This window comes from Chiloscyllium punctatum, chromosome 11 (assembly GCF_047496795.1).
Source record: "Chiloscyllium punctatum isolate Juve2018m chromosome 11, sChiPun1.3, whole genome shotgun sequence".
Taxonomy (NCBI): domain Eukaryota; kingdom Metazoa; phylum Chordata; class Chondrichthyes; order Orectolobiformes; family Hemiscylliidae; genus Chiloscyllium; species Chiloscyllium punctatum.
In genome coordinates this window covers 12,882,393-12,902,050 of record NC_092749.1, presented here as the reverse complement: position 1 = coordinate 12,902,050, position 19,658 = coordinate 12,882,393, and the positions used below count along the sequence as shown (strand labels likewise).

At 45.1% G+C, this 19,658-nt stretch overlaps 1 protein-coding gene across 6 annotated transcripts in view; it reads right to left on the bottom strand.

Moving 5' to 3' along the window:
* hivep2a (HIVEP zinc finger 2a) overlaps positions 1–19,658 on the bottom strand; it is a 234,445-nt gene that overhangs the window by 35,093 nt on the left and 179,694 nt on the right. For all 6 annotated transcript variants that reach the window (XM_072580305.1, XM_072580308.1, XM_072580304.1 and 3 more), the window contains one exon: positions 1–69. The gene's annotated coding sequence lies outside the window, so the exon portion shown is untranslated. The remainder of the gene's footprint in view (positions 70–19,658) is intronic.

Sequence of the window (19,658 nt, the reverse complement as noted above, 5' to 3'; positions counted from 1 at the left end):
CTAATTTTCCGCCAAGTTCCACTTCTGTGTGCTAATTCCAATTCTCCCTTATCATGGCATCAGGTTTCCCTGGAAAGGATTAAACGCAGAGCCTGTAAGAACATGCTTTACAAACATAACTCACTTTATGAGGCTTGACACAAATATTTATAGACAGACGGGCACCTATGTTCTTTATGTATGATGAATAATTAAACCACAGATTCCCAGATAAACGCTAAATAAAATGTCATACACAAGATAATTTGTAATTAACCTTCGTTTGAGAAAAGAAAGCCATAGCAATAGCAGAGTTTCTGGTGAAGGTACAACAGGCAGCAGCTCATTCAAGGGTCTTAGGATTTGAAAGTGGCGTTGGGGGCAGAAAATAGTGCAGTTCCAGAACTTTGGACCTCAGCTGCTAAAGACACAGTTGTCAGTGGAGTAGATGAAAGTGATGGGCAAGAGATCAGAACTTGAGGAGTCGTAGAGATCCCAGAGCAATGTAGGACTGGAGCAGGATACTGAGAAAAGCTTTATGTTTCTCTTCCTTACAACCACAGAATATTCTCTAATCTTAAATCATTCTGCACTTATTTCAGGCTTGGTCTCCCTTGGCGCCTCATGTCCTTTGACCCCACAGCTTAGGACACTCTGTCTTTGCCTTGAGGTCAACAAGAGCTCCATTGTAATTGGATCAACCTTCACTATCACTCTCAAAGCAAGATGATCAGACAAAACATGAATTTGAGGAGATCACTTGAACCATCTAGCCAGTTCCACCATTCGATGATCATTTTTTGATAGTGTAAACCTCTGTCTTGCCTTTACAAAAGAATATGGGGACGGCAAACACGAGGGGACACAACTTTAAAGTGAAGGGAGATAGGTATAAGACAGATGTCAGAGGTAGCTGAAAATGTGTTGCTGGAAAAGCGCAGCAGGTCAGGCAGCATCCAAGGGGCAGGAGAATCGATGTTTCAGGCATGAGCCCTTCTTCAGGAATGAGGGAAGTGTGTCCAGCAGGCTAAGATAAAAGGTAGGGAGGAGGGACTTGGAGAAGGGACGTTGGAAATGCGATAGGTGGAAGGAGGTTAAGGTGAGGGTGATAGGCCGGAGTGGGGGTGGGGGCGGAGAGGTCAGGAAGAAGATTGCAGGTTAGGAAGGTGGTGCTGAGTTCGAGGGTTGGGACTGAAACAAGGTGGGGGGAGGGGAAATGAGAAAACTGGAGAAATCTGAGTTCATCCCTTGAGGTTGGAGGGTCCCTAAGCGGAAGATGAGGCGCTCTTCCTCCAACCGTCGTGTTGCTATGGTCTGGTGATGGCGATGCATGTCCTTGGTGGAGTGGGAGGGGGAGTTGAAGTGTTGAGCCACGGGGTGGTTGGAACTTGCGGAATGTTTCAGAGAACACCTCTGGGACACCTGGACCAACCAGTGCAGGTGGGATGGGCTTCAGATTAGTATGACAGGGCGGCGCAACATCGAGGGCGCGAAGGGCCTGTACTGCGCTGTAATGTTCTATGTTCTAATATAGGCACTCGGAGCAGGAGTTGGCCATCTGGCCCCTCGAGCCTGCTCCACCATTCAATAAGATCATGGCTGATCGTTTCATGGCCTCAGCTCCAATTACCCACCCTCTCACTGTAACCCTTAATTCCTTTACTGTTCAGAAATCTGTCACTACCTTAAAAACATTCAATGAAGTAGCCTCAACTGCTTCACTGGGCAGGGAATTCCACAGATTCACAACCCTCTGGGTGAAGGAGTTCCTCCTCAAATTGGTCCTAAATCCTGCTCCCCCTGATTTTGAGGCTAGGCCCCCTAGTTCTAGTTTCACCCACCGATGGAAACAACCTCCCTGCCTTTATCTTTACTATTCACTTCATAATTTTATGTTTCTATAAGATCCCACCACCTCATTCCAATGAGTATAGTCCTAGTCTATCCTCATAAGCCAACCCCTCAACTCCAGAATCACCTAGTGAACCTCCTCTGCACTCCCACCACTGCCAATACATCCTTTCTCAAGTAAGGAGATCAAAACTGTAGCTATACTCCCAGGCATGGCCTCACTAACACCCCGTACAGCTGTAGAATAATCTCCCAGGTTTTAAACTCCATCCCTCTAGCATTCCACAATCCCTTCTCTCTCCCACACAGCCCTGTGATCTTTGTTGTCAGAATCCACTAGCCATGAGGTGGAGGTGCAGGTGTTGGACTGGGGTAGACAAAGTTAAAAATCACACAACACCGGGTTATAGTCCAACAGGTTTATTTGAAAGCACTAGCGTTTGGTGCGCTGCTAGCTACCTGATGAAGGAGCAGCACGCCAAAAGCAAGTGCTTCCCAATAAATCTGATTTGAGGATGCTGGTATTGGATGGGGTGTACAAAGTTAAAAAGCACACAACACCATCTGTTGGTCTATAACCTGGTGTTGAGTGATTTTTAACTGAATCCCCCAGCACAACAAACACTTGCTTTCAAATCATGGAAGGAATTGGCTGAGCTCAGTTGGCTAGATTGTTGGTTTGCAGAGCAGTGTGATGCCAACAGCGTGGGTTCAATTCCCATCACCGGTTTGAGGTTACCATGAAGGACTCTCCTTCTCAAGCTCTTCCCTCACCTGAAGCCTGGTATACCCCCCAGGGTTAAATGACCTTCAATCGCCTCTCTCTGATAAGAGAGCAGCCCCTTATGATCTGGTAAGACAATGGTGACACCACAACGAATCATGGAAACGCTCACCACGCCAGCCCAATGTTTGCCAAGTATGAATGGTAAATTGACACCTGGAAAATGAGCTTCCCTCACCAGAGCTGCTGGATACATCCTGAGTATTCATGAGCTTTAGTCTCAATGTTTGCAGCTTCTAATATATGCACATAGACTGGGGAAATCATCAAAGATGAAACAGCAGATTTCAAGGAATTCCACAACAAAGGAAATGTTTGATGAGATCTACTTGGAAGCTGAGGAACTACATAACAAAGGAAGCATTTAAGTGAGGTCAAAAGTAAACACAGAAACCCTTCAGGCAACAACTCAACAACATGCCTGAACGCAGTTCCGTCTCCCGCACCACAACCAGCACTCAGAAACCCCAATTGTTTAATTTGAAAGTCTCGTTACAGTCCCCGCCTCCAAATCCCACTGTGCCTGTGGAAAGACAGTGTCTATGCCAGAAGGTAGCGGTGGAATGAAGGATGTAGCAAGATCATAGCAGCAGAAGTCGGCCATTTAGCCCCTCAAGGCTGCTCTGCTATTCAATGTTAAAAATCACACACCAGGTTACAATCCAACAGGTTTATTTGGAAGTACTTTTGAGTGATTTTTAACTTTGCCCACCCCAGTCCAACATTGGCCCCGCTACATCATGACTGCTATTTGATGACATCACAGTTGCTATTTGATGACGTCATGGTTGTTATTTGATGAGATCATGGCTGATTTGATAATCCTCAACTCCACTTTCCTGCCTTTTCCCCATAACCCTTGATCCCCTCCTGACTAAAATTCTGTCTGTCTCAGCCTTGGATATACTTAATGACCCAGCTTCAACAGCCCTGTAAAATAAATTCCACAGATTCCCTCCTCTCTGAGAGAAGAAATTCCTCCACATCTGTCAGAAGCTAGGGAAGTGATTGCTGGGCTCCTTGCCGAGATATTTGTATCATTGATAGTCACAGGTGAGGTGCCAGAACACTGGAGGTTGGCTAACTGGTGCCACTGTTTAAGAAGGGTGGTAAGGACAAGTTAGAGAAGTTAGGACTAGTGAGCTTGACCTCGGTGGTGGGCAAATTGTTGGAGGGAATCCTGAGGGACAGGATGTACATGTATTTGGAACGGCAAGGACTGATTAGGGATAGTCAATGTGACTTTGTGCGTGGGAAATCATGTCTCACAAACTTGATTGAGTTTTTTGAAGAACTACAAAGAAGTTTAATGTGGGCAGAGCTATGGACGTGATCTATATGGACTTCAGTAAGGCATTCAACATGGGAGACTGGTTAGCAAGGTTAGATCTCATGGAATACAGGGAGAACTAGCCATTTGGATGCAGAACTGGCTCAAAGGTAGAAGACAGAGGGTGGTGGTGGAGGGTTGTTTTTCAGACTGGAGGCCTGTGACCAGTGGAGTGGCACAAGGATCGGTGCTGAGCCCTCTACTTTTCATCATTTATATAAATGATTGGATGTGAGCATAAGAGGTATAGTTAGCAGTTTGCAGATGACACCAAAATTGGAGGTGTAGTGGACAGCGAAGAAGGTTACCTCTCTTGTCAGAGAAATAACTGGTGGTGGTTAAACTTGAGCATCACCACGCCTCAGGCAAGGGGAGAGGTTGAGAAGGAGACTTGGTAGGAATGTACCTGCACTATCAGTCTAAAGCTGCATTACAAACCAGCTGTCCAACCAACTGAGTTAACTGACCCCATTATATTTCAATAAGGTCTCCTCTCATTCTTCTAAACTCCAGTGAGTGCAGGCCTAATCTACTCACCCTCTCCTGCTAAGACAGACTTTCCATAGTTGGTGTTTCGAGTCCAGATGACTCTTCATCAGAGCTCTGCTGAAAAGTCATCTAGACTCTAAATGTTAGCTTGCTCTCTCTCTCTCTCACGATGGATTCTGTCTGACCTGCTGTGATCGCTACCATTTGTTGTTTTCAGCATAGAATCCAGCGTCTGCAGTAATTTGTTTCTCTGTTCTTCCATACTTGGTGTCACCCTAGTTAACCTTCATCGGAACCACCTCCAAGACCAGTATATCTTTCATTAGATAAAGGGCCCAAAGCTGTTTACAGAATTCCACCTGTGGTCTGACTAGTGCCTTGCATGGAGTGGATGGGTTAAGATTGTAAGATATACCTTTGACCCCATTCCATCATTCACTTAAGATAACGATTGATCTGAATCTTCGCTACATCCACAGCCAGTTTGGATGAAGGGCTGATCAATTCCTGATGAACGTTTGCCTGAAACGTCGACTTTCCTGCTCTTCGGATGCGGCCTGATCTTTTCCAGCGCCACACTCTTCAACTCTGATCTCTAGCATCCTCAGCTCCCAACTTCTCCATCTTGGATCCCTCAACATGAAAACCCTTGCATGGCAAAGTCTATGAACCGGAGTGTTGAAATTGTTAACTGATCGCCAACACCCCCCTCCGGAGTTCGAAACAATATTTAGAGTGAAGAAATTAACACATGGTTCAGACCTTCAGCATTTGAGGATAAAGAGTCTCTCCATTTCCACAGTCCAATCCTGTAATTGCTTTAAACAGCTCAATCAGATCACCCCGTTAATCCACTGCAGAGATCACTATGGGATCTCTTAGTATTTGTGACATACATAAATGATGACAATGAGAATGTGGGAGGGACGGTAAGTATGTTTGTGCATAATACAGGGATTGGCTGGGAGGTTGGTAGTGAGGAAGAGGGTGTTAGGTTACAGGATGATCTAAACGGATTGATCAGATGGGCAGATGAGTGGCACATGGAATTTAACCCTGAAAACTGTGAGGTGATGCACTTTGGAAGAAATAACAAGACAAGGGTGTTCTCAATGAATGGCAGGGCACTAGCAAGCTCAGAGGAACAGATGGCTAGAGTCATTGACATGTACAGCACGGAAACAGACCCTTCGGTCCAACTCCTTCATGCAGACCAGATATCCTAAATTAATCCATGATTAGACCCCCAGGAAAAGCTGTGGAGCATGAATGTGGTATTGAAGGAGATGATGCTGGTACAAATCATTCATTGCGACAGTACCACCCCCAACAATCCCAGGAGTAAAACCCAGATGGTTACATTTCCCTTTGCTGTCGCTCCAAGTTACAACCCAGAGACCTCAGGACTGAGCAGCATGAAAGTCAAGGCTGGTTCTCCCATAGAATCGTAGCATCCCTACAGCATGGAAGCAGGCCACTTGGCCCATCAAGTCCACACCGACCCTCTGAAGAGCAACCCACCCACCTACCCTCTCCTGGCATTTCCCATGGCCAAGCCACCTCGCCTGCCCATCACGTAGGAGCTCAAAGATCATTGCCCTGATGAGGCTTCAGATGGAGGTTCAAGTTGTCAAACATCCCAAGACACCACTTTGAAGAAAGTTGGGAAGTTACCCCAAGTGTACACTTAGTTACAGACAACAAAAAGAAATGGCAGATGCTGGAATCCAAAGTAGACAGGCAGGAGGTTGGGAGAACACAGCAAGGCCAGGCAGCATCAGGAGGTGGAGAAGTCAATGTTGCAGGTGTAACCCTTCTTCAGGACTCAAGAAGGGTTAATACCCGAAACAAAGAGTGTGGTTGCTAGAAAAGCACAGGCTATGCTTTTCCAGCACCACACTCTTCGACTCTGATCTCCAGCAGCTGTAGTCCTCACTGTCTTCTCTTTAATACCCGAAACATTAACTTCCCCCCCTCCTGATGCTGCCTGGCTTGCTGTGCTCTTCCAGCCTGCTGCTTGTCTCCCCCAAGTGTACAGGCCAACATTTATCCCTTGACCAGCATCAAAATTAGAGCTGAAAATGTGTTGCTGGAAAAGCGCAGCAGGTCAAGCAGCATCCAAGGGAGCAGGAGAATCGGCGTTTCGGGCATGAGCCCTTCTTCAGGAATTCCTGAAGAAAGGCTCATGCCTGAAACATCGATGCTCCTGCTCCTTGGATGCTGCTTGACCTGCTGCGCTTTTCCAGCAACACATTTTCAGCTCTGATCTCCAGCATCTGCAGTCCTCACTTTCTCCCAGCATCAAAATTAACAGACTCTCTACTCAGGGTGGCATTAACTGTTTGTAGGCACTTGCTGTGCACAAATTGGTTGCAGCATTTCTGACATTACAAGAAAAGCCGCACTCCATTATCTTCACTTTGGGATAGGGCATGGCTGAGGAAAGTGCTATACAAATGCAAATCTTCATTAACTCCTAGGATGTAGGGGGCACTGGCTGGGCCAGAACCGACTGCCCATCCCTAACTGCCCCTCGAGAAGGTGAGGCTAAGCTGCCTCTTGTGCCACTGCAGTCCACCTGGGTGTAGGGGTGGCAGGATTTTAACCCAGTGACAGCGAAGGAACGGCGATACATTTCCAAGTCAGGATGATGTGTGGAGGGGAACCTGCAGGGGGTGATGTCCCCATGTACCTGCTGCCCTTGTCCTCATTTAACTCTGTCCTCCACAACAATAACGGTGAAATGAAGTGCAGCACTCCTGATTAATGGCAAGAGTTGGTAAGCACAGTGGTTATTTCACCAGGGACCTCAGCTAACAGTCTGACTAAAAATCCCATCATGACCTCGACGGTATTTCACTCAGCTGACAATTTGTTTAAGTAGATTAGATTCCCTACAGTGTGGAAGCAGGCCCTTCAGCCCAACCAGTCCACACCGACCCTGCGAAGAGTAACCCACCCAGACCCATTTCCCTCTGACTGATGCATCTAAGACTATGGGCAAGTTAGCATGGCCAATTCACCTGACCTGCATATCTTGGGACTACGGGAGGAAACCGGAGCAAACCCACGCAGACGCGGGGAGAATGTGCAAACTCCACACAGACTGTCGCCGAGGCTAGAATCGAATCTGGGACCTAAAATACAACAGAATCTGGGACCCTAGTACATATCAACAGGTTTAAGAACAGCTTCTTCCTTGCCATTACCAGATTGCTGAATGATCCTCCCAAGTTTAAAATTTAATGTTGATCTTGCTCTCTGCGCACCTTCTCTGCAGCCGTACATTGTATTCCTCGCTCTCTTCTATTACCCGAATGCACTTTATAAGGTATGAACTGCCTGTACTGCACATAAAACAAAACTTTTCACTGTAGCTAGGTATATGACAGTAATAAATCAAATCAAATGTCAGGGATTATGCAAGAGACAAGGGTTAAAATTAAAACTCTGACCTTATCTAAGTGCTCAGGGCATTCTGGTGGGCGAACTGGCTTTATTTTACAGGCCTAAAACATTCCATTTTGAATAATTTCAATACTGTCCACAGTCAAATGAAAGCAAGTATTTTTCACCCGTTAAGTGTCCAAAATTGAGAAGGAAGAACTCCCGTAAGTCACAGGAGGAAATCAGAAGGAGGGTAGGAAAGATGCAGTGAAATGTAAAGGTTAAGCTGAATTAACATAGTTTCGATGAGGGTCACTGATGTTGTTGGGAAAGCACAGCAGGTCAGGTAGCATTCGAGGAGCAGGAGAATTGATGTTTTGTGCATAAGTCCTTTATCAGGAATGACCTAACAGTTATGGACCAGACCAAACCCCCTTGAACAATATGGAGAAAATAGTCTAGACCCTAACTTTGTCTTATTTTAAAGGCAAGTGCCAGGTGTTGCTTTCCACATGCAATTTGATTGGTCAAATTACCAGGCTTGAAGCAAAAGACACTTTATTCATACATTATAGTTAAAATACAACAGAAGAAAAAAATTGGAATAACTTTATTGGAGAACTTGACAGAATAATAGATTACAGTGTTTAACTACTGAACAGTAACTGTTCCAATATAGTAAGATCCAATCACATACCCTTGGCAAAGTAAATTAGATTGTCTCACATGTAACTCCAGTCTGGGGGGGATAAACATCAAGAGACAACTCAGAGAGAGAGAGAGAGAATAGAAGGGAGAGACACACTGCAGCTTCAAGATCCCAGGAACTGCTACTGAAAATCTAAAACTATAAATCCTGGTTCTGCGGCAGCTTCACTCCACCCATCCAGCCTGCTTCTATTGTTCCAACATTAAAAACAACCCAAGGCCTCACAAGCTGTTTACTGTATTGGCTTTGAGTAGTCTGATTTGGCACCTCTGTCTCAACTTTTCTTCATTAAATTAAGGACAAAACACACCACTTAATGCCATTGCATTATCGCATAACATAGTTAAAACTTTGAGTTTTGAAAGGTCTGCAGATTTGAAACATTAACTCTGTTTCTCTCTCTCCATGCTGAGTTTCTCCAACTCTTTCTGATTTTCTTATTCCGAATCACAACTGTCTAAGAAAGAGCTTTCCTCACATCGTTTCCAGTTTCTTTGCCAATCATATTCCATACGAACAGAAGGAGGCTATTCAGCCTGCTCTGCTGTTCAATTAGACAGTGGCGGTTCCTCTACCTCAGTGTCATAGCCTCTTGGAGCCCTGGACCCCCAGAAACTTACTGACCTGAGCATGTTCAAAGACTGAGTTTCTGTAGCAGCCTGGGGTGAAGAATTCCAAAGATTGACCACAATCCAAGTGAAAGGATTCCACCCCAGCTCAGTCAGAAATGACCTGCCCCTTATTCTGGGACGATGGTCCCTGGTTCAAGACCCATCAGCTGGGGAAAACCTCCAATCTACGCCCACCCTGTGACAGCTGGATAAGTATCAATGTGCTCACCCCTCATTAAATCTGTGTCTCTCTCATTCCTGATTTGTGTTCCACCCCAGCTGAAATTCCCATGGAAGTCCCATCTTCTCAACCTTGCCCCTCACCTGAGACATGGTCACCCCCAGGTTAACCTCACCACCAGTTGTCTCTGTCTCTCTAATGAAAGAGCAGCACTCTCATCCTCTAAGACCGTGGTGACTTGACTGATTTTGATCGAATTCATCCTGACTGCAGCTCTCCAGAGAGTGGAAGCTCCAGTAAATCTTTTAATTGAATCATTCATGGGATGAGGAGGTCACTGGTTAGGCCAGTGTTTATTGCCTGACCCTAATTGCCCAGAAGGAAGGTCAGAGTTAGCCACATTGCTGTGGTCTGGAGTCACATGTAGGCTGGATTCTTTCCCTAAAGGACATCTGTGATTCCAATGTAATGACTGGAATGAGGTCAGCCAGGTGGACCTCATAGAATATGAGTTCCCTGATTGGGGCTGTTAATCTGGTCCAATCAGGAGGCCCTGGCTGATAGATATAAACAGAGTGTCAAAAAAAAATAAACAGGAAGTTTCTCCCCTTCACTGTTTTGATCACACAGCATTGCCCTTTGATGTGAAGGGCAGTGCTTGTCACTGGCCACTCGGGTGTTTTTCATATCTTCCTGGTGGTGGAAATTGAATAAAGATTCGTGCACCTTGTGTCTTTCACTGTGTCTCACACCTGCACACACACACCATGGGTGCTGGGGAAAAAATAAGCACTACTGCAGTTAGGCGGTAGTGTGGGGGGTTTAAAAAAAAACAGGAAGAAAAAAAATAATAATAAACAGAGTGTCCATGGGTGCTAGGGAAAAAAAAGAGTGTCTCTGGAGAAGGAGCACGTGGTGTCCACCAACAACCTGGAGTTGTTCAGGGAGAGGTGGGTGCCGCAGGGAGTGGAGTGTATTATTTCTCTCTCCAACTCTATTTTGATTTAGTCCCTACCCTCCCCTTCACTGTTTTGATCACACAGCATTACCCTTTGATGTGAAGGGCACTCGGGTGTTTTCCTATCTTCCTGGTGGTGGAACCTGAATAAAGGTTCGTGTACCTTGTGTCTCTCACTGTGTCTCACACCTGCACACACACATGGGTGCTGGGGGAAAAATAAGTACTATCGCAGTTAGGCGGTAGTGTTGGGGTGGGGTGGGGGGGGTAAATAAAAAAGAAAAAAATAAACAAAAAAACAGGAGTGAGGGACGGGTGGCTTGCTGGGTTTCTGGGGGTCTGTATTGTATGCACTTTTTTTATGTAATTGGACTGTCTTATATGTACTGCTTTGGAATGATTGAAACTGGGATTTGAGGTATTCCTCATTTCCCTGAAAACCGGTTGAACAGTAGGGTTTGGGGCCTGGCTTTGGTGATCTTCTCCCTTGTCAAATTGCTGCTTCGCTGTGTACAACTGTTAATGTTAATTGATTTGTAAACCGTGTATTGTTTAATTAAATATTTAATTAAAAATAAACTGGAGTATCAGAGGTCCTGCTCACTCGGAGAGCTGGCTCTGAGGGAGCTGGGTCAGTGTCAAGTACTATGCATGTGTAGATAAAGGGGGACTTGATGACGTGATACCAGCCTCTGTGGAGTTGTTTCACCAGATTTTTTTTTGTTCACCCTATGACAATCATTTCTCAGTCTTCACTAGACTCCTAATTCCCGTCTTTGATTGGATTCAAGCTCCACTTTCTGCTCTGCATGGGATTCAAACCCAGGTCCCCAGAATATTACCTGAGTCTTTGCATTAGCAGTCTGGCGTTAATATCACTAGGTCACGTCTTCCCAATTTTTTGAACTCTCTCTTCTGTCGGATCACTGGGTCAGTTGTGTCCACATTTTTGGAAAGATGCTTTGGCCTTAGTGATGGTCCAGAAAATTGGGGTGTTATGGCCCTAGTGGTGTTAACACCAGACTGTTAATCTAAATGACTAATCAACGACTTGTAACACCACTGTCTGTCGCTTGTAATGAATGGTTAATGACTCTGATTAACACTACTGTCAGACCCGATTAGAGTGATATACAAGTGCATTGTGCAGCATGAAGCTCTGCTTTCTTGCAAATTTGGGTTTTATCCTGTTAATGACAGATAATTATTTTCTAATTTCACTAATATATCCTGCCGTGTCCCATCTGTTTATACCCGTTACTTCATTCTCAGAGCGTCACACAAGTGTGAAACTTTCTATTTGAATCCAAAAGTAAAAACGAGAGTGATAAAACTCTGCAGTAACCTTTAGATAAATGTCGTTTGGAGCCCGGATTTGTTCAAGTCACACAGAAAAAAAAATCATTGAGAGACACAAGATTAATTTTTCTTCATCAGATCCTGAACTGAAGGTGAACTCAAATTGTTATAATTGAGCAAACAATTTGGTGAAATTGCTTGATTTTGGTTTTTTTTTGCTGTGCTAGCCTCAGGGGTCTGTTTCTTGCCACTGGAATAGAAAATCATAGATTCAAGCATTGAGCACAGAATTGAAAGCAAAACAAAAAGTGCAGGATAAACTCAGCAGGTCTGGCAGCATCTTTGGAGAGAGAAACAGAGTTAACAATTCGAGTCCAGGGCTCTTCAGAACTTCTTGGAGGTTTAGTTAATCATAGAATCCCTATGCTGTGTAAGCAGGCCATTTGGCCCATTGAGTCACACCGATCATCCCACCCAGACCCATCCCTGTAATTCTGCATTTCCCATGGCCAATCTACTTAGTTAGCACATCCCTGAACACTATAGGACAATTTAGCTGGGCCTATCCACCTTAACCTACACATCCAAAGACGTGCAGGTCAGGGGCATTAGTCAGGGGTAAATATAAGGTAGGGGGAATGAGTTACTCTTCAGAGGGTCAGTGAGTGTTTGTTGGTCCGCAGGGCCTGTTTCCACACTGCAGGGATTCTACAAAGATTCTATTTTTGGCCTGTGGGAGTAAACCAGCATAGACACAGGAGGTACAAACTTCACACGGTCAGTTGCCCGAGGCTGGAATTGAGCCTGAGTCCTGGGCACTGTGAGGCAGCAGTGATAACCATTGAGCCACTGTGCCACCCTATTAGGGTTGGAAATATGAACCATGTTTCTCTACCTCCACAGATGATGCCAGACCTGTTGATTTTCTCCAGCATTGCCTGTGTTTGGCTTTTATTTGAGGATATAATTGAAGGTCAACAACCAAACAAAAAGGCCAGAAGTGGGGTTGTTCACCCATGATTGCACAATGTTCAGCACCATTCATGACTCCTCAGGTACTGAAGCAGTCCATGTCCGAATGCAATAAGATTTGGACAATATCCAGGCTGACAAAAGGCAAGTAACATTCAAGCCACACAAATGCCAGGCAATGACCATCATCAAAAAGAGACAATCTAACCACCACCCCTTGACATTACTATCACTGAATTCTCCACTATCAACAACCTGGCAGTTATCATTGACCAGAAAGTCAACTGCTCTCACCATATAAACATAATTTGGAGATGCCAGTGTTGGACTTGGGTGTACAAAGTTAAAAATCACACAACACCAGGTTATAGTCCAACACATTTAATTGGAAGCACTAGCTATCGGAGTGATGCTCCTTCACCAGGTAGTTGTCACCTGATGAAGGAGCAGCACTCTGAAAGATAGTGTGCTTCCAATTAAACCTGTTGGACTATAACCTGGTGTCATATCAACATAGTGATTATAAGAGCAGTTCAGACACCAGGAATACTGCGGTGAGTAACTCACCTCCTGACTCTCTAAAGCCTGTCCCACCATCTACAAGGCACAAGTCAGGAGTGTGATGGAATACTCCCCTCTTGCCTGGATGGTTGCAGCTCCAACAACACTCAAGAGGCTTGACACCATCCAGGACAAAGCAGCCCATTTGATTGGCACCACATCCACTCCCTCCACCACTGATGCTCAGTACAGCAGTGAGTACCATCTACAAGGTGCACTGCAGAAATTCACCAAAGATCCTCAGACAGCACCTTCCAAACCCACAACCTCTTCCATCTAGAAAGACAAGGGCAGCAGATGCATGGGAACACCACCACCTTTAAGCTCCCCTGCAAACCACACACCATCCTGACTTGGAAATATATCGTCGTTCCTTCCCAGTTGCTGGGTCAAAATCCTGGAATTCCATCTCTAAGATTGTGGGTCAACCCACAGCAGGTAGACTGCAACAGTTCAAGAATGCAATTCACCCCCACCTTCTCAAGAGGCAACTAGGGCTGGGCAATAAACACTGGCCCAGCCAGTGGCACCCACATCCCTCAAATGGATAAAAATAAGTTGAGTACTCAGTGCTGTACCCATAGGAGAATTGTCAGTTGGATGGTTGTAAGAGATCCCAGACCATGGTTTCAAATAGCTGTGGTCAATATTTATCCATATATGAATGCCACCAAAAACAGACTGTCTGGTAATGCACCCATTGCTGCTTGAGGGAACATCCTCTTCACGTCTTTCTGTGATGGGCAACTCTTTGACCTCAATCATCTTTGTGCCAAAACAAAGTTGACCATAATTTAACATCTATATATGACCAACAGTAATAGGTGACTTCAGTGTCATAGAGTTATACAGCACGGAAACAGACCCTTCAATCCAACCAGTCCATGCCAACCATAATCCCAAACTAAACTAGTCCCACCTGGCCCATATCCCTCCAAATTTTGAACTTATCCAAATGCCTTGTAAATGTTGAAACTACACACCATCCAATACTTCCTCTGGCAGTTCATTCCTCACACAAACCATCTCTATATTAAAAAAAAGTTGCCCCTTATGTCTTTTTAAAATCTTTCTCCTCTCACCTTAAAAATTCCCAACAGCCATGGTCACCACGCTCCCGTTCTCCTGTCGGTTTACAAGAATAATACCTGGTTTTCAGGGATTAGGTTATGAAAGGAGATTGAGAAGGCAAATTAAGCCTGCTTCTTCTCAAATTTAGAAGGTTAAGGGCTGATAAGATACAGGAGCAGGCCATTTGGACCATTCGGTCTGTTCTACCATTTCATGATGGCTGACATGTTTTTCAACACCCTTCTCCTCATGATCATTGATCAACCAAGAACCTATCTAGCTCTGTCTTAAAGACATTCAATAATTTGGCCTCCACTGCAGTAATGAGTTCCACAGAGTCACCACCCTCTGGCTGAAGGAATTCCTCCTCCTCTCAGTTCTGAAGGGTCGTCCCTTCACTCCGAGGCTGTGCCCTCAGGTCCTAGTCTCTCCTACTGTTGGAAACATCTGTTTCACTAATGGCCTATAGGGAAGGAAATCTGCTGCCCTACACGTGACTCCAAATCCAGAGCAATGTGCTTGATTTTTAACTGCCCTCTGGGCAAACAGAGATGGTCAGTAAAGCCAGCAATGCCCATGTCCCAAAGAAACAAATTTAAGAATGCCTTTGAGAGAGTATGAATAGACTCCGAGTTGGGATGAGAGATGGTTGCTAGGTGGAGGGCCTGCACAAGTTGGGAATTGTGACCTTCACACATGGAAGGCTAACAGGAAGTACACATGTGAAAGGCTTTGATAAGGTGAATGAGGATCTCTAGTGGGAGAAGGAGCTGTTAGCAGAATTGAGTGAAAAACTCGAGGCAAAATTCTCTTTTTATTCATTCACAGGATGAGGGCATCACTGGCCAGGCCCAACATTTATAGTCCATCCCTATTTGCCCAGAGGGCAGTAAAGAGTCAACCACATTGCTGTAGATCTGGAGTCACATGTAGACCAGACCAGGAAAGGATGGCAGATTCCTTCCCTAACATTTCCCCCAACAATTGACAATGGATTCACGGTCATCATTGAGACTCTTAATTGCATATTTTTATTGAATTCAAATTCCACCCTCTGCCACGGGCAGGATTCGAACCTGCATTCCCAACACAAGATTCACTCCTGATGAAGGGCTTCAGCCCAAAAACATCGATCTTCCTGCTCTTCGGATGCTGCCTGACCTGCTGTGCTTTTCCAGCAACACACTCTCATCTCTGGATTAACAGACCAGCCATCGTACCACTAGGCTGTCTCTTCACCAAAATGAGAAAAATATTATTTTTGTGAAGATTGTGATGATTTGAAACAGTGATAGAAAAAACGGATATATCAGTAGCTCTAAAACAAATGCTTAAACATAAAGAATGTCCAGCATTTCAGGCCAATTATGATGGGCTGAAGGGCTTCCTTTCTGTTGTATCAATGAGTGATTGGGGCGTGTGGTCACAAATATTTTACATTAATGCTCCTTCTGGCCCCATCAGCTGATTAAAGCCGTTATCGAACACAAGAACAAAAACTAAAACCACTTTTACATATACTTAGCAAAACAATCTTAGAAATGGCATTTATCAACTAAACATCTGCGTAAATTAAACTTTTATGCTGTGGGTAAACTTAATGTAATTTGTTAAGGAAAATACACAATACAACTTTGAAGAGGAAGAATTCAATTAGATGCCTTTGGCTTGATTCCAGATGCGGTAATCAAATCCTTCCTTTTAACAAAAATAATTGAATTGGTGGCTACTTGGCACAGTGCCCACCGTGGCAAATTAAATTCTATATGTCCTGTTGCAGGACAATATTTGAATCCAGAACACTGTCAAATATTCTGATTTCCCCTTGACTGAACACTACATGGAAGATAGGTTACTTCTGTTTCAAGGATTTAACTTGAGAAACTAATGATCGCACAGAAAACTTATTAGCCAGTGACCTACGGGGAAATGAGCACCCAGCTACTGAGCGATGGAGAATGCTTGCAAATACTAGCTTGTCACTCTTGGCAGCTTTGTAGAAATGACTGGCTCTTCACTTGCCAAATTCCTGATCATTTTGGCAGAACTGGTTGAGGATGTTTCATGTGGGAGATGGGTTCAGAGCAATGCCCCGTAGTTTTAACACATTGTCTACTCTAGTTTAGGGACAGTGTCACCCACGGGAAGTCTGGCAAGAAGGTGGTACTGCCAATGAGCGATCAAACAAACCAGGGGGTCTTCTCTCCAGCAGGAATGAGAACCCCATCTGGGCACTCTTTTGCAATTAAGGGGTGAACTTTGCAAACTGCTGGTATCTTGGGCCACTGCAATCCCTGCTGTGTAGGGATACCCATAGCATCGTTAGGAGGGAATTCCAGGATTTTGACCCAGTGAGGGAACAGCAACATATTTCCAGTTCAGGATTGTGAGTGGCTTGGGGAGGAACTTGCAGCTGGTTGTGTTCTCGTGTATCTCATCTTGCCCATCTAGATAGAAATAGATGTGGGATTTGGGAAGATGCTCAGAGGTTTTGATAGAGGAGACACAAAAGAGATGCTTTATAAAGGAGACTAAAGCTAGGGACCAAATTTATGAAAAGAAAGTGAGGACTGCAGGCACTGGAGATCAGAGTCAAAACGTGTGGTGCTGGAAAAGCACGGCTGGCCAGGCAGCATCTGAGGTGCAGGAGAGTCGATGTTTTGAGACATCTGGCTGAAGAACTTATGCTCAAAACGTCGACTCTCCTGTACCTCGGATGCTGCCTGACCAGCTGTACTTTTCCAACGCCACTCCTTTTGACCAAATTTATGAGGTCACGCTGGATCACGGAAACATAGAGAGGACCAGGAGTAGGCCATTTGAACCCTTTAAGCCTGCTCTGTCATTTCAATACCAATATGGCTAATCATCCAACTCAGTCCTCTCTTCACAAGTTCTCCCGAGACCCTTTAATTCCTTTAGCTCAAGTGCTATGTCCAACTCCTTCTTGAAATAATATTTTGGTTTCACTGCTTTCTGTAGTAGAGAACTCCACAGGTTCCCTACTCCGAGTGAAAGCATTTCTCCACATCTCCAGCCTAAGCATCCTACCCCATATCCTTGGACTGGGAGTCCTGGTTCCATACTCTCCAGTCACTGGGAACATCCTTCCTTGGTCTACCCCTGTGTAATCCTGTTAGAATTTGACAGGTTTCTAGGAGATTCCCCCCTTCCTTCTTTAAACCTCCATCAAACTTAATCCGAACCGATTCACCCATACCTCATTCTCCATCCTAGCATCCCAGAAGTCAGTCTGGTAAACCTTCACTGCACTCCCTCCATCGCTAGAACATCCTTAGGCAGGGTTTGGATTGGACCTGGATCAAGGTACCACAGGGAATAGCTGAGGCAAACAACACAGCAATACATTGACTATGGAGCTAGACCTGGCCGACCTAAATAAACACAGCAGGCAGAAAGCCATGGAAGGATATGCTGAGGAGAGGTGTTAGACTGAAGGGTCACGTATGGTCTTCAAAAGAGGTCTGAAGGAGATCAGACTCAATTCTGTTCCCATCTCTGCACTGCTTCTCTGGTACGGTCCATTTTTATTTCAGATCATCAGCATCCATGGCACTAACGTTTCGTTTCAAGGTGATATTTTAGGGCCTGCGGCCCTCCAACCTGGTTAAAGAGGTGGGTTTTAACTCCAAGCAGGGAAGGAGAGAGAGAGAGAGAGAGAGAGAGAGAGAGAGAGAGAGAGAGAGAGAGATGCAGAGAGGTTTCACCAGAGGGTGGTAGAATTCAGGGCTTTTGGCAGCTGAAGGTGTCAGTCAGGAATACATGAGTGGCCAGAATTGGGGAAGAGAATTCAGGTGACCCCCAATAAAACCATAAAGCAGAAGTTCCCACCACAAAGTAAAAAGCAATAGTTTCCGAATGAGAAACCTTCTGATAATTGGTGCCCAAAAGTGGGCAGTGTGCACTGGATAGTGTAGAAGACTCTCTGTAAATATACTGCAGGAGCCACCATGGTAGAGTTCAAACAGACTTGCTGTGTGAGTTCCTGTAGATATAAAGATCAGACTCTTTACTAAAGGTGGGGATTCCTTCCACGATCTGCGCTGACTCATTATGCGGTTCTCGGCTGTCAAACTTGTTCTCCTCGACCTCAAAGGTCATCCCTTTCAGGTCACACCTTCCTCGGGCTGAGGTATGAAAGAGCAGCGAAAGGGCGTCAGGGAGAGTTCACCCAGTGGTCCACCCACAGCAGAGAGCGTGAGCTCAAATTCTGGCCAGACCGCCTCGGAAACTTGAAATTCATTTCTTTTAAAAAAAACAGAAACAAACAAACCAGAGATGACAAAGTTAAAACTGGTAGACCCCCTCGAGGGAACTACACTTGGGACCTTTATGGGATTGAGTTGGCACAGGTCTCCAGTGCTGTAGGTGGAGGCAGCCCAGTCGGGAGTTAGTGAGATAGACTTTGAAGACTTGCTCGCAGAAGTCTGACACTTCGAGCTGTTAGGCAGGGAGGTGAGGAGGGACGTTGAGGTTGGAAATGAGATGATCACATAGTAGAGAGGAGCAGGGAGAGTTATCTCTAATATCTTGACCAACACCTATCCCTCAATCGACGTCATTAAAACACATTAATATGTGGGAGAGAGTCACACTGTGCACCTGATGCTGTGCTGCCAAAGCCCTTACATTTTTTAAAGTGTACTTCATTGTGGTATGGGTTGATGAGGGGTATAGATACGGTGACAGTAAGTGTCTTCTCCCTAGGGTGGGGATTTCAAGACGAGGAGACATGTTTATAAGGTGAGAGGAGAGAGATTTATAAAAGACCTGAGTTGCAAATCTTTTACACAGAGACTGGTCCGTGTGTAGAATGAACTTCCTGAGGAAGTGATGGATGCGGGTGCAATTATAACATTTAAAAGACATTTGGATAAGTAGATGTATACGAAACGTTTGCAGGGATATGGGGGCAGGAGGAGGCAGGTGGGACTAGATGAGTTTGGGATTATGTTCGTCATGGACTGAGTCATCGAGTCATAGAGATATACAGTATGGAAACAGACCCTTCGGCCCAAATCATCCATGCCGACCCGATATCCCAACCTAATCTAGTCCCATTTGTCAGCACTTGGCCCATATCCCTCTAAATCCTTCCTATTCATAGACCCATCCAAATGCCTTTTAAATGTTGTAATTGCACCAGCTTCCACCACTTCCTCTGCCAGCTCATGCCACACATGCATCACCCTTTGCGTGAAAAAGTTGCACCTTAAGTCTCTTTTATATCTTTCCCCTCTCACCCTAAATCTATGCCCTCTAGTTCTGGACTCCTCGACCCCAGGGAAAAGACTTTGTCTATTTATCCTATCCATGCCCCTCATGATTTTGTAAACCTCTATAAGGTCTCACCTCAGCCTCCGATGCTCCAGGGAAAACAGCCCCAGCCTGTTCAGCCTCTCCCTGTAGCTCAGATCCTCCAACCCTGGCAACATCCTTGTGAATGTTTTCTGAA